General features: G+C 39.1%; 1 protein-coding gene across 11 annotated transcripts in view; it reads left to right on the top strand.

The window, feature by feature from the left end:
* The window catches only part of LOC138738967 (zinc finger and BTB domain-containing protein 20-like), a 462,974-nt gene that overhangs the window by 398,153 nt on the left and 51,773 nt on the right, over nucleotides 1-13,048 (top strand). For 8 of the 11 annotated variants that reach the window (XR_011341908.1, XR_011341909.1, XM_069890223.1 and 5 more), the window contains one exon: nucleotides 8,453-8,623. The exons of 1 other annotated variant lie outside the window; for it this stretch is intronic. The gene's annotated coding sequence lies outside the window, so the exon portion shown is untranslated. Of the gene's footprint in view, nucleotides 1-226; nucleotides 317-4,018; nucleotides 4,097-8,452; nucleotides 8,624-13,048 lie in introns of those variants that run through there. 2 more of the 11 variants (XM_069890227.1, XM_069890230.1) reach the window with 2 other exon arrangements.

Here is a 13,048-nt window from a genome sequence, read left to right on the forward strand (position 1 = left end):
AGTGGAGGCTGAGTGGAATGACCTTCCAGAAGAGGTGGCAGCAGGGTCAATTTTGTAATTTAAGAGAGGGTTAGATGAGTGCATGAATGTGAGGGGGTTGGAGGGTTATGGACAGGAAGCAGGTAGGTGGAAGTAGTGGAGTTTTCTTAAATCGGTGCGGACTAGAAAGGTCGAGATGGCCTGTTTCCGTACTGTAATTGTTATATGGTTATATTCCATAAAATAGGCATAAACAAGAAAGTCTGCAGACACAAGTGCAATACACAAACATGCTGGAGAAACAAGCTGGTCACGCAGGATCCATAGGAAGTAAAAGGTAACCAACATTTTAGGCCTCAGCCCTTGAGTAAGGTATGAGGAAAAAGCAGGCAGGTGCCTGAATATAATGGTGGTGGAGAGGAGAGGAGGAAGGAAGGGGCAGTGGGGCAGAAGCACAAGCCAACAAGAGGGCATAGGTGGATACAGATGGGAGGGAAGAAGAGAAAAAAGCTGAGAAGTAATAATGAGAGAGGGTAGCTCGGATAAGCTTTCTGAAGCTGCCTGTTTTTTTGCTCATACCTTGATGAAGGGTTCAGCCCCAAAACATTTGTCACCCCTTACTTCCTGTAGATGCTGTGTAACCTGCTCAATAATGTTAGTGCAATGTGACCTGCCCCACACAGACTTTTCTGACTATACCGAATGAACCAGCACATTTTTCAAATGCAAGTAATCCAATGGCCTTCCCGACACCACTGATCCAATGCTTACCATCTTGGTCATAGTGTGATGCGCTGCCATCTAGTGGATGATGCAAATATAGTGATTTTTTTTTCACCAATGAGAGATGGCCAGGCAGCATCGGTGGAAATGAATGTTTCCAATGGAATGCATTGACTGCCTTTTTCTCTCCAGGGATGCTCCCTGACATGCTGAGTCCCTCCAGCTGCTCACTATTTGTTCAAGATTCCAGCATCTTGCATGTTTGTTATTGAGACTATTTACTTCAGATCACAATGTATAATAGCCTCTGAGAGCAGCAGCATGCAAAGTGTGTTGGCCACCACACAAAATAAGCCACGGTTTGCATTTGAGCATAAGAGCTATGTTGTCCACACAAAGGTGATACAAGTGGAGATGTGAGGAGCATCTTTTGTTCTGTGTGTGCCATATGGAAATAAAAATGCATTTACAGTTGGATCCCAGTTGTTATGATGTAAGATCAGAGAGAGTGACTGTGATACTGGTCCTGTTTTGACAGAGTATTCTGCTGTTCACCATACATGGCAACGCAGATAGTCTATTGGTTAGCACAGTGCTGTTACAGCGCCAGTGATCGGGACAAGGGTTCAAATCCGAACTGTCTGAAAGGAGTTTATACATTCTCCCTGTGTCTCCGTGGGGTTTTCCCCGGTGGCTCCGGTTTCCTTCCACCCTTCAAAATGTACTGGGGGTCTAGGTTAATAGGGTGTAATTGGACAGCATGGTCTCGTGGGCCGAAAGGGCCTATTGCCATGCTGCATATCTAAATGTTATGAAAAAAAATTAAAATACAGTAGTTTATAATGATGTGAAGGGCACATTAATAATTAATTAATTTGTTTGACAACAACAAAGCTATTTTGCTATTTTTCTATTAAGACAGTGCCTCTTTCAGATCAAGTCAATCCACATTAAAATTGGTAACTCTGATTTATCTTACACAAGGTAATGATTGTGGGATTTGTTTTGCTATCATCATTTTACAAAATTTATTATAGTTCAGAAGCTCACACAGAGATCATCATTTGGAAAATTGCACCAGGTAGTATTTTGAAGAAATCAAATCGTGGATTATTAGTTGTGGAGATATTGTAAATACCATGTGTTTTGTAATTTGTTGAACCATTTAGATGAAGATGATAATGCTGGCAATTTTCTGAGCATTCCAGGCACAGGAGGTAATTGTGGGTGGGAGGGAGAAAAAAATAGAATTAGATTGTTCTTCTAAACTTAAATGTTCTTAATCTAATTTTATCTTAATTTTTCAACACAGTATTTCATTTTTATATGTTTCTGGATATCATTTTTAATTACTTTTCTGGATCTGAACATTTCTGCAAAATCCAATATTTGTTCCCCATTCCTAATGATCCCTGATAGCATGAGGATCAGATGCCTTCTTGAGCAAACTGCAGTCCTTACATTTTTAAATTAGACATACAGCACTGTAACAGGCCAATTCACTCCCATGAGTCTGTACACCCCATTGGCCTACACCCCAGAGCCCCCGGACACAGAGAATGTACAAAGTCCTTACAGACAGTGTGGGATTCCTATCCAGGTCTGGTCCTGATCACTAGCACTAACCTTTATGCTACCATGGTGAAAGAATTTCCAGGATATATTTGGGGAGGTAGTTCCACAGTTATGAATGGCTACAAAGGATGAGAGATAGATGATGTTTTAAAGGAGATAAATTGTGGCAGTTTTTTAGTGTAGGTCACATAAAAAAACTTCAAAACAGATCTCATTAAAATGCCAGGGCTCTGCTCAAGCCAGACAGTTCAGGCTCCAAGTACCTTTGCAAAAACTTTGAAGAATGCCAATAAGACATCACGAGTAGGTGTTAATTGGACGTGCTGTGAAGTAATAGATTATTGTTTTGGAAAGCAACAGATGAATGAACTTAGAAGATTAGGTCCAGAGCTGCATTCTGTCTGAGTGCAGAGTGCTGTTCTAAGAGGGTCATGTGGTTTTCTCTGAGAGAGTGAGAGAGAGGGAATTCAGTTCTACAGTTCAGCAGCAGCAGCTGGGACTGGAACATGACAAGCTGGCAAGCTTGTGGAAAAACCCCATTTTGAAGATGGGTGGTGAGTTCTTAGTTCAGCCTGGTCAAAGCTCTTGTGGTCCATACAAGAGGAGAGGGCTGGGTGCCTAATGATTCACTTGAAATAAAAGAAACAAAAAGGAACTCTGTGGTGACCTGAAAGAAAGAGGTTATCATCTAGAAAACCCTGATGGGACAAGTTTCTTTGACAAGACAATGATATGGCTGATCGGAAAGAATCAGTTTGTGTCCAACAAGTAACAAATCTCTCTCTGAAACCATCAAGAACCTTCCTGAGTGGTAACCATTTATCTTTCAAGCACCAAAGCCTGGTGAAATTCATAAGTGTTAAATTCTGTGTACAGTATAAGAATTGCCTTATACCAGTGAATTTAGAGGAGTGAGAAGTGAGATTGGACTGTGAATCAAAGAACTTTTCTGAACATATACACATTACATACACGGGATTAATTTAAGTTAATAATAGTAAGTTATAGTTTGATCTTGTTTTCATGCTTAAAGATAATTAAAAGTAACTTTTATTTAAGTAACCATTTGTCTTGGTGAATTTCTATTGGTGCTGGGTTTTGGGGTCCTCTGGATTCATAACAGTGAATTGAAGGGCGCACAGAGGAAGTAGTGGTTTTTGTGTGCTTGCTGCACGTATCCTTTGTGTTGATAGAGGTTGCTGGTTTGGAAGATGCTATTGGAATGGCCTGGATGAGTAATTTTGTGAACCACATATTCTGTGGACACCCTGCATCAGTGTGGATTCAAAAACATTCAGAAGTTCCACAATCAGAGCCTGAGGTGCCAATCTTCTTTTCTGTCGAGGTCCTGATTGCTATTCCAGAGTCAGAATTTATTGTCATGAACAAGTCATGAAATTCAGTGCTTGCGGCAGCAAACATTCATATTATAATTAGCTTACAATAAAAAGTATAAAAATCATAGTGCATGAAAAGTAAGGCAGTGTCTTTGATTCATTGATCATTGAAGAGTCTGATGGCAGTGGGGAAGAAGCTGACCTTGAGTGCTCGCCTTTAGGCTCCTGTACCTTTTCCCGATGCAGAATGAAGAGGACGTGGCCTGGGTGGTGGGGTCTTTGAGGAGAGAGGCTGCTTTTTTAAGACACCGCCTCATGTAGATGTCATCGATAGATTGAAGTCTGGTACTTGTGATGTCACAAGTGACAAGTGGCTAAATGATGTGGCTGGAGAGAGGAGGAAACTAAGAGAAATGTGAAACATTGAGGGTGCTCCTGACCTGAAGCTCAGAAGGATAATGGAAGATCAATTAGGTGGCACGGTTAGCATTGCAGTTACAGTGCCAACAACTGGGATTTGAATCCGGCACTCTCTAAGGAGTCTGGAGTTTTTTCTTGTCCTCAGATTTGGCTCCTCCATATTAGACAGTGATGTAACCAGCCAGAATGCTCTCCACGGTACACCTGTAGAAGTTTTTGAGAGTCTTCGGTGACATACTGAATCTCCTCAAACACCTCACTAAATATAGCCACTAGTGGGCATTCTTCATGATTGCATCAACATGGAGGCTCCAGGATAGATCATCATAGATGTTGAAACCAGGAATTTTAAGTTCTTGACCCTTTCCACGATGGAGCCCTTGTTGAGGACTGGATTCTCAGTCAGCAAGGTTGAACTTCATCTAAATTCAGGCATGGTGTTAGCGAACCCATACCACCACTATTCAGACCAAATGATATATCTTTATTGCATTCTTGTTTATTTATGTCCAATCTGAGCAAGCAATTTGCCAATTTGAAATTCCTTTTGTAATGGAGAAACACTTCTTTATAAAGTCTAGTTATTTCATTCAAGTTTAAGCTGTTGCAACATTATTAAAAACAAAGCTTCTGAAATCCACATTGCTTATTCATATTGTCACAGATTTATGTTCCAAATGAAATGGGCAAAAAAAAAAACACTTCAGAAAACAAAGTCATTTTCTCTGAATCTTCCCCAGGATTTAAACCTTTCATTATCAGATGAAGTTTGGGATTTAATTTTTAAGATGGTTAATGCTATATCTTTATGGCCTCTCATTGCTTATTATAATTTAAAGTTATACATATGGCCCACATGTAAGAGAGGAGAGGCTTCTCTAATCCATATGTGCTGGCCATGTCCTGGCCTTGAAAAAAACTGCAGGGATGTGTTTCAAACTTTATCCTTAATGTAAATTTAGAGCCTAATCCTTTGGTTCCTCTTTTTGATGTAACTGGAGAGAATGATGTTCTTTTAACTCAAATTAAACGTCGTTCTCTGACATTTGCCTCTCGCTTGGCCAGACGTGCGATAATGTTTAGATGGAGGGATGCTGTCCCACCCACTCATGCTGAATGGCTGAGGGACATTAAATTTAGAGAAAGATCCGTTACTCAATTAATAACTCAAATATAAGGTTTCAAATGTTTTGAGGACCATTCCTAATTACTTTCATAATCTCTAGGCATAATATTAATTCTGAATTTTAATACTTCTTGTTTTATTTCACAAACGAAGAACACTTTTTCTTTGTTTGGTTTGGGATGGGTTTTACAACCACACTATACGTGATAAACTTTTGTTTTATGGATATATATGCTTTATAGTTTGCTGAGTTATCTAATCTGTCATTACTATTATGTATTCCATAAATGTTCTATACATGTATTTTTATTTGAAAAATCAATAAAAATATTAAAAGTGAATTTTCCCTTGACAGTTGATGTAGATTTGAGGGAATCCAGTAGGTTAGTTAATCAGCTTAATCTGATCTCATTTAAGGCAGGCAATCTCTTTAATATAGTTCCAAGTATTTAAATTTCAGAGCTTTCTTGCGACTTGCTGATTAACATTTATAAGCAGAAACATGAGATTGTCTTTTTCCTAATCTTAGAATATTAACTCCACAATTATATGCCTGCAGGAATACACTTATTTCAGAATATGTTCGAATCCTGCACTGTCTAAAACGAGTTTGTAAATTCTCTCTGTGTCTGCACGGGTTTCCTCCGAGCACTCCAGCATCCTCCCACCCTTCAAAACAAACAGAGATTGTAGCTCAATTGAGATATTTGGACGGCATGAACTTGTAGGCTGGAAGGACTGTTTAAATTTTAAATCGTGCTATGTATCTAAATTTAAAATTAAATTAAACATTTAAATTATGTCTTATTTTGCTTCAATTACATCATCCTTCAAAGCTGATGTTAATTGGAATAAAGTCCAATAGGCACTTGCAACATTCTGGCTCCTTGTACAAACAGTATTATATCTTCGTAAAGTTAAGTTCAGAGTGACTGATAGAGATGTGCAATGGGTTCTGGCAGGTTGAAAGAAGAGTAGTTTTATTCATTTGTGGATAATTTGAAGAGCAGGAGCACAGTTTAAAAATGATGGGTAAATGAAGTGGATGGGAAGAGGAGGAAACTGAGAGAAATGTTAAACATTGATGCTCAGAAGGATAATGGAAGGTCAATTAGGTGGCAAATTTAGCATAGCAGTTAGCGCAACGCTGTTACAGTGCCAACGACTGGGGTTTGAATCCGGCACTCTCTGTAAGGAGTTTATATTTTCTTCCTGTGTCTGCATGGGTTTCCCTCGGGCTCTCTAGTTTCCTCCCACCATTCAAAAATATACTGGGGTTATGAACCTCAAGCTAGAGTTGTGACAAATGGTCAAGTATCTCCAATATCCCCACTATTCAGATTAGTAGACAAGGACATTCGCTATCTCCGGCTCCCTTCATATTGGCCATAGAGCCTCTGGCCGAAAGTATTCGATGGGACCCAGACATTAAGGGATTCAGAGATGACCAAGATGAACATAAGATTACTCTTTTCACAGATGACATTTTAGTATACCTGACGGAGCCTGAAACTTCTCTACAAGGTTGCATTTACTACTGGAAAATTATTGGAGGGTCTCTAGGTACAAATTTAAATGGGACAAGAGTGAGATCATATCACTAACTGATGGGGATTATACAAAGTGCCAAAGGAATTCACAATTTAGATGGCCTAAGAATAGGATCAAGTACTTGGGGATCAAAACAGATAATGATTTTAAAAATGTGCTTAAGATGAACTATCTCGCCTTGCTTAAAAGTTGAACATTAATATAAACTGGTAACTCTTCCAATTCCATTACCATAGAAATTCTTTCAAAATCTGAATAAATGTACTTCCTACTTCAGTCTGGTTTTCCTAAACAGGAGTTATATAAATCAAAACAAAGATGGGAATCAGATTTAAATATTAGTATTGATGAAAAGAACTAGTCCAACTTATGTCAGGACTGCATGATGAGCACAGTTAATGTAAGATATAGACTGGTGCAACATAATTTTTTGCATCAGCTATATTTTAATCTGCAGAAGTTGCATAAATTAAATTCTAATATATCAGATGTATATTTTAGATGTGGTGAAGAAACAGGTGTCTTTTTACATTCCGCCTGATCCTGCTCTAAAGTGAAATCGTTTTGAGAAAATTTAAGAATTTTATTAATCTAGATCATTGGAAAACAAATGCCACAAATTCCAGAATTGTTTCTGCTAGGAAATACTGTGGACATAAGGACCAAAATGAGGCTAAGTATCAATTAGAATTTCTTAAAGTTGCATTGGCAATGGCCAGGAGATGTATTGCAGCTTGCTGGAAGTCTGATTCCCTTCTGGACATAGCCTGATGGAATGCTGAAATACATAATTGTGTTCCCCTGGAGAAAATTACTTACAATTTAAGTAAGAAATATAATATGTTTTTTGCAGGTATGGCATCCTGTATAACGCAGGATTGAATATTTAAGATACTTATTCTGTTTTTACATCCCTGTTCTTTCCCATATTTGAGATCCAGGCAAGAAAAAGAGTTAGAATTTCTGGACTGGATTCCAGATCCCAACAGCTCCTCCTTTCTTTTGTAGTACCTTTCTTTATTCACTTTTTATTTCAGTTGACAATGATTTTTTACAAATATTAGATGGTTTTAACCAGACTGCAGAAATTGGTTTAAATCTTCCAGGGAGTAAGCTTTGCTCTAATCGAACCATTCCCTTGCCTTGTAATTGGGCATATATACTGCACCATCTTTTGATACACTCCCTCCAGAGCAGTGAGCAGTCAATGTTTTAGTGCAACAATGCAATCCCAAAAATTCTGGAAGTAGTTCTTTGTTTGGTCAGTCCTGAAGTTGGGCCAGTTTTTCGCCTTGACCTCGATATTATTTACCATAAAATATCTGGAGGAAGGAGGCTGCCTCAGACTTAACAGCTACACCCCTTGCACTTGCTGCTTGCATATGTCTCCACATGCCACCAGTAGTGTTTTCATGGTTCCTAATCCTGATCTGAGGCCAAACACAAACATTAATAATGGCTGACTTTCCACTGAACAGATTAAAAATTAGGGTGGGTAGATCCAGCGTCAGATAATGTCTTGATTTAAAATTAAAATGTAAACAGAAAATTAGATTTGGTGAAATCACCCAAGAGTGAGTGATACAGCCATTTTTATGTACCATAGTCCCTATATTGAACCCTCAACTTCCCCATATACTGTTGGTTATTGTCTTGCTCAGCTTTGTTTCAAGTTGATGGTGTTTGAGTCCTGAATAAGTCAATGTCTTGATTTTTTTTCCCTTTAACTTTGTTCTTACAGCAAAAGTGAAGTCTGATTAAGTAATGAGGGAACTGGACTAATTGTGGTTCTTGAAGAATGAGTGTCGTGCAGACAGATACTGCCTCAGGACTAGTCTTCCCTGACAGAAGCCTATAGTCCTTCAAGTGAACGTTCAAAGAGACAGACACTTTATCACCTTCTGTTCTGACTGTATGTATGCTCCAGTAAATTGTATATTTTTGCAATGAAATACATTTTTAAAAACCCTGTACATCATCATATTTTTAAATTTAGATATACAGAGCAGTGACTGGCCCATCTGGCCTACAAGCCAATGCTACCCAAATACCCCAATTAATCTAAAAACCCCATACATTTTTGAAAGGTGGGAGAACACCAGAGTGCCCAGAGAAAACCTACACAGACACAGAGAACGTGAAAACTCCTTAGAGACAGTGTCGAATTCGAACATGTCAGAATTGGTCACATTAAATCACTGATGATGATTTAACACAGTAAGGAGAGAGAAAGTTAGGAAATTATACATTTTATTGAGTCACAGGCTCAGTAAAATATATAATTGATCAAGTCATCATGAATGGTTTTGGAAACCATTGTTTGAAGTAGGGCCTTAGTCATTGACAGTATTTATTCTACCTGTCATCAACCAATCCCATCAATTTATTTTGTCCTTGTGTTTGTTTCCCTTTTAAATACATCCATGCTGATCATCCCTTTATCACTTTATGATTCCCAACTTAAGGCCCTTCCAAGATTTTGAATGAAAGAAAGAATGCTGTAAATATTTTACATCATTGCACCATTATTTAAGGAAGAACCTCAAGATGCGCAAGTGAAGCATTTATGCTGTGCACCCTTCAAAGACTACAAGAATGTGTGAAGCAAGAAGTGCTGAAAAGTTGTAAACCAGTGGTTCTCAACCCTTTTCTTTCCACTCACATACCACTTTAAGTATTCCCTATGCCATGGGTGCTCTGTGATTAGTAAGGGATTGCTTAAGGTGGTATATGGGTGGAAAGAAAAAGTTTGAAAACCACTGTTTTAACAGTACCTTAGTGATTTGTTTTGTGCACGGTTTCATAACTCCAAAGGAAATGGGCCAATGACAATTTTTCTCAAGTAAAATATTTCAGTAACAATTGGGTCTGGAGCAGTGATTCTCAACCTTCCCTTCCCACTCACATCCCACCTTAAGCAATCCCTTACTAATCACAGAGCATCTATGGCACAGGGATGTGAGTGGAAAGAAAAAGGTTGAGAACCATTGTTGAAAACTATGTGACATAAAGTGAAATTGCAATGGTCTGCTGCCTGGTTGTTCAGAACCCTCAAAGGTCCAGCATCTGGCACACAAGTGATGTTTCCTGTGCTCCTGGTAGACTCACCAGGTTGGCTTTCACACACTCCTATAAAACTCACCTGGTTCACTGTGAAATGTATCATAATGCTAAATAACATCTCAAAAAGTGGATCTGTATATTAATATGAGTAATTTCCAATATATTATAAAATATGCCAGCACAACATCATCAAAATCTCAAATTACCAGAGTTTTTTTTTAACAAGAAACTTTGCAGATGCTAGGATTGAGTTCAATACACAAATGTGCTGGAGAAACTTGGCTGGTCACACAGCATCCTTCTATTTCATACTGGTAGTCTTCCACCAGACAACATTAACATTGTTTCTCCAATTTTTGTTATTCCCCCACCCTGACTCCCTCTCTTTCCTGAACCCTCATCTCCTTTCCATCAGCCTCTTCCCTTCTCCAATCAGAAAACCTTTTTAGCCCTCTGCCCTCTCACCCATTGAGGTGGTTTTCTCAACCTTTTTATTTCCATTCACATACCACTTTAAGTAATCCCAATGCCATTGGTGCTCTGTGATTAGTAAGGGATTGCTTAAGGTGGTATGTGAGTGGGAAGGGAAGATATCGTGCAAATAACGAATCAATGAGATACGATTAAAACAGTGGTTTTCAAACTTTTTCTTTCCAGCTTTAAGCAATCCTTTACTAATCACAGAGCACCGATGGCATAGAGATTACTGAAAGTGGTATGAGAGCGGAAAGAAAAAGTTTGAGAACCACTGCCCTATCACTTTTCTGCTTTCTCTTCTCCCTTTCCATCTTTATCCACTTATTATCTCCTACCTGTTAGCCTGTGCTCCTGCCCCTGTGCCTTACTCCTTCCTCTTCCCCCACCTCTTTATTCAGGCACTTCCCTGCTTTTTCTTATACTTGACCAAGGACCCAGACCCAAAACAGTGGCTATCCTTTACTTCCTATGGACGCTGCATAATCTGCTGTGTTTCTCTAGCACATTTGTATACTCCACTTTCTTTTGTTGCTTTGAAATTTCAATTAAGTTTTAAACTGAAAGATATGTATGTAACTTTACAACTTTGTGCATTATTAGGATATCATAGGACATTACCCCTCCATAAATCTTCGTCCGCGAAGTCAAGCCAAAGAAGAAGGATATCATTGTAAAAGATTCAGGGATGGGTTTTTTTTGTAATGTTTCTGATATAATTAACAATTTCTGAAGTCTATCTCAAATTGGACAGCAAAATTCCCGTCATCAATCAATGATGGCTTGACTTCACGAATGAAGATTTAGGAAAGATCATAAATGTGGGCATGTCCTGCACAATGGATTTTTTAGGTGGTGTGCAGTGTATGCAGTACTGGCCCCACTCTTTACATCCGGGATTTATCTGCCACGGCCTAGCATGCTGTGACAGTGACAGACAGGTCCTTGGATCGTAGGTGTTATGTCGGAACATCCTTCTCCTGGATGGATGACCTGACGTCGCTAACGAGCGCCATCTAGCCGAATTTGAAATCAGCTTTCCTTCTCTTAGGCTGGCTGCCAACCAAGGCTGATGAACCCAGCCTACCCATCCCGTTATACCGCCGGTCACTCAGTCAGTGAAACATGTATAACATAAATTAAAGAGATTTATGGTCATTTGGCCTGAAGGACACAATTTTTATAAAGAAATTGTCTTGCTGCCATCAAAGATGCAAAAGCCAAAATAAGCTTCCAAGGAATTCTCTTCCAGGAAAGGTAGGACCAGTTCTGACAGGATGGTTTGTATCTGAATTATAGAGAAGGATAGATTTGGGCCTCGGGTTGAGATTCTAAATTGGAGAAAGGCCAATTTTGAGGAAATGAGAAAGGATCTCAAAGATCAATGGTTTTCAACCTTTTTCCACTCACATACCTCTTTAAGTATTCCCTATGCCATAGTTGCTCTGTGATGAGTAAGGGATTGTTGAAGATGGTATATGGGTAGAAAGAAAAAATTTGAAATCCACTGTTTTAACCATACCCTAGTGATTTGTTATGTGCATGGTTTCATAACTCCAAAGGAAATGGGCCAATGACAATTTTTCTCAAGCAAAATATTTCAGTAACAACTGGGTCTAGAGCAGTGATTCTCAACCTTCCCTTCCCACCCACATCCCATTTTAAGCAATCCCCATCTAATAACTGCACCGATGGCGTAGGAATTACTTAAAGTGGTATGTGAGTGGAAAGAAAAAGGTTGAGATCCACTGATCCAGAAGGTGTGGATTGGAATCAGTTGTTTTCAGGCAAGGATGTGCGAGGTAAGTGGAGGACCTTCAAAGGTGAAGTTTAGAGAGTATAATGTTCAAGATTAAAGGCAAGGTTAGCAGGCAAAGGACACCTTGGTTTTGAGTGATATTGGGGATCTGATTCGGAAGAAGAGGAAAGTGTACAGCAGATATAGGCAACTTGGAGCAAATGAGATATTTGAGTATAAAAATGCAAAAAAAAAACAAGAAGGAAATCAGGAAAGCTGAAAGAAGACATAAGGTTGCTTTGACAGACAATGTGAAGGAAAATCCTTAGGGTTTCTACAGGTATATTAAGAGCAAAAGGATAGTAAGGGTCAAAATTAATCCACTTGAAGATTAGAGTGGTCAGCTATGTATGGAGATGGGAGAGATTTTTAATGGATTTTTTGCATCAGTATTTACTCAAGAAACTGGAACTGAGTTGTGGGAAGTAAGGAAAATAAGCAGTGAGGTCATGGAACTTATAGAGGAGGAAATGCTTGCTGTCCTAAAGCAAATAAGGGTGGATAAACCCCCAGGGCCTGAGAAAATATTCCCTCAGCCCTTGCGAGAGGCAGGTGTAGAAATTGCAGGGGCCCTGGCAGAAATATTTAAAATGTCCGTAGCTAGAGATGAGGTACCAGAGCATTAGAGGGTAGCTCATATTGTTCTGTTGTTTACATTTTTTTTTCCCTGCATTGAATTCTGATTAGAACTTATGGTTAATAATTTGTGATGCTATTATTTATTCTGATCTTGAAGAAATTGGCCAGTAAACATGTCAAATAGTTTATGTCAGTCAATATTATAGTGTTAGTTTATCTCCCCCTTGGCACCTTTCCCAATGGCACAGGAAATCCCACACATTCGTCCACACTTTTTCCCTCACCATCATTCGGGTCCTTTCAAGTGAAGCAACACTTCACTTGTGTATGTGCGGCAGTCATCTACTGCATCTGATGCTCCCGTTGCAACCTTCTCTACAGCGGAGAGACTGGACACAGACTAGGAGATTGCTTTGCTGAGCA

This window comes from Narcine bancroftii, chromosome 7 (assembly GCF_036971445.1).
Source record: "Narcine bancroftii isolate sNarBan1 chromosome 7, sNarBan1.hap1, whole genome shotgun sequence".
Classification (NCBI taxonomy): domain Eukaryota; kingdom Metazoa; phylum Chordata; class Chondrichthyes; order Torpediniformes; family Narcinidae; genus Narcine; species Narcine bancroftii.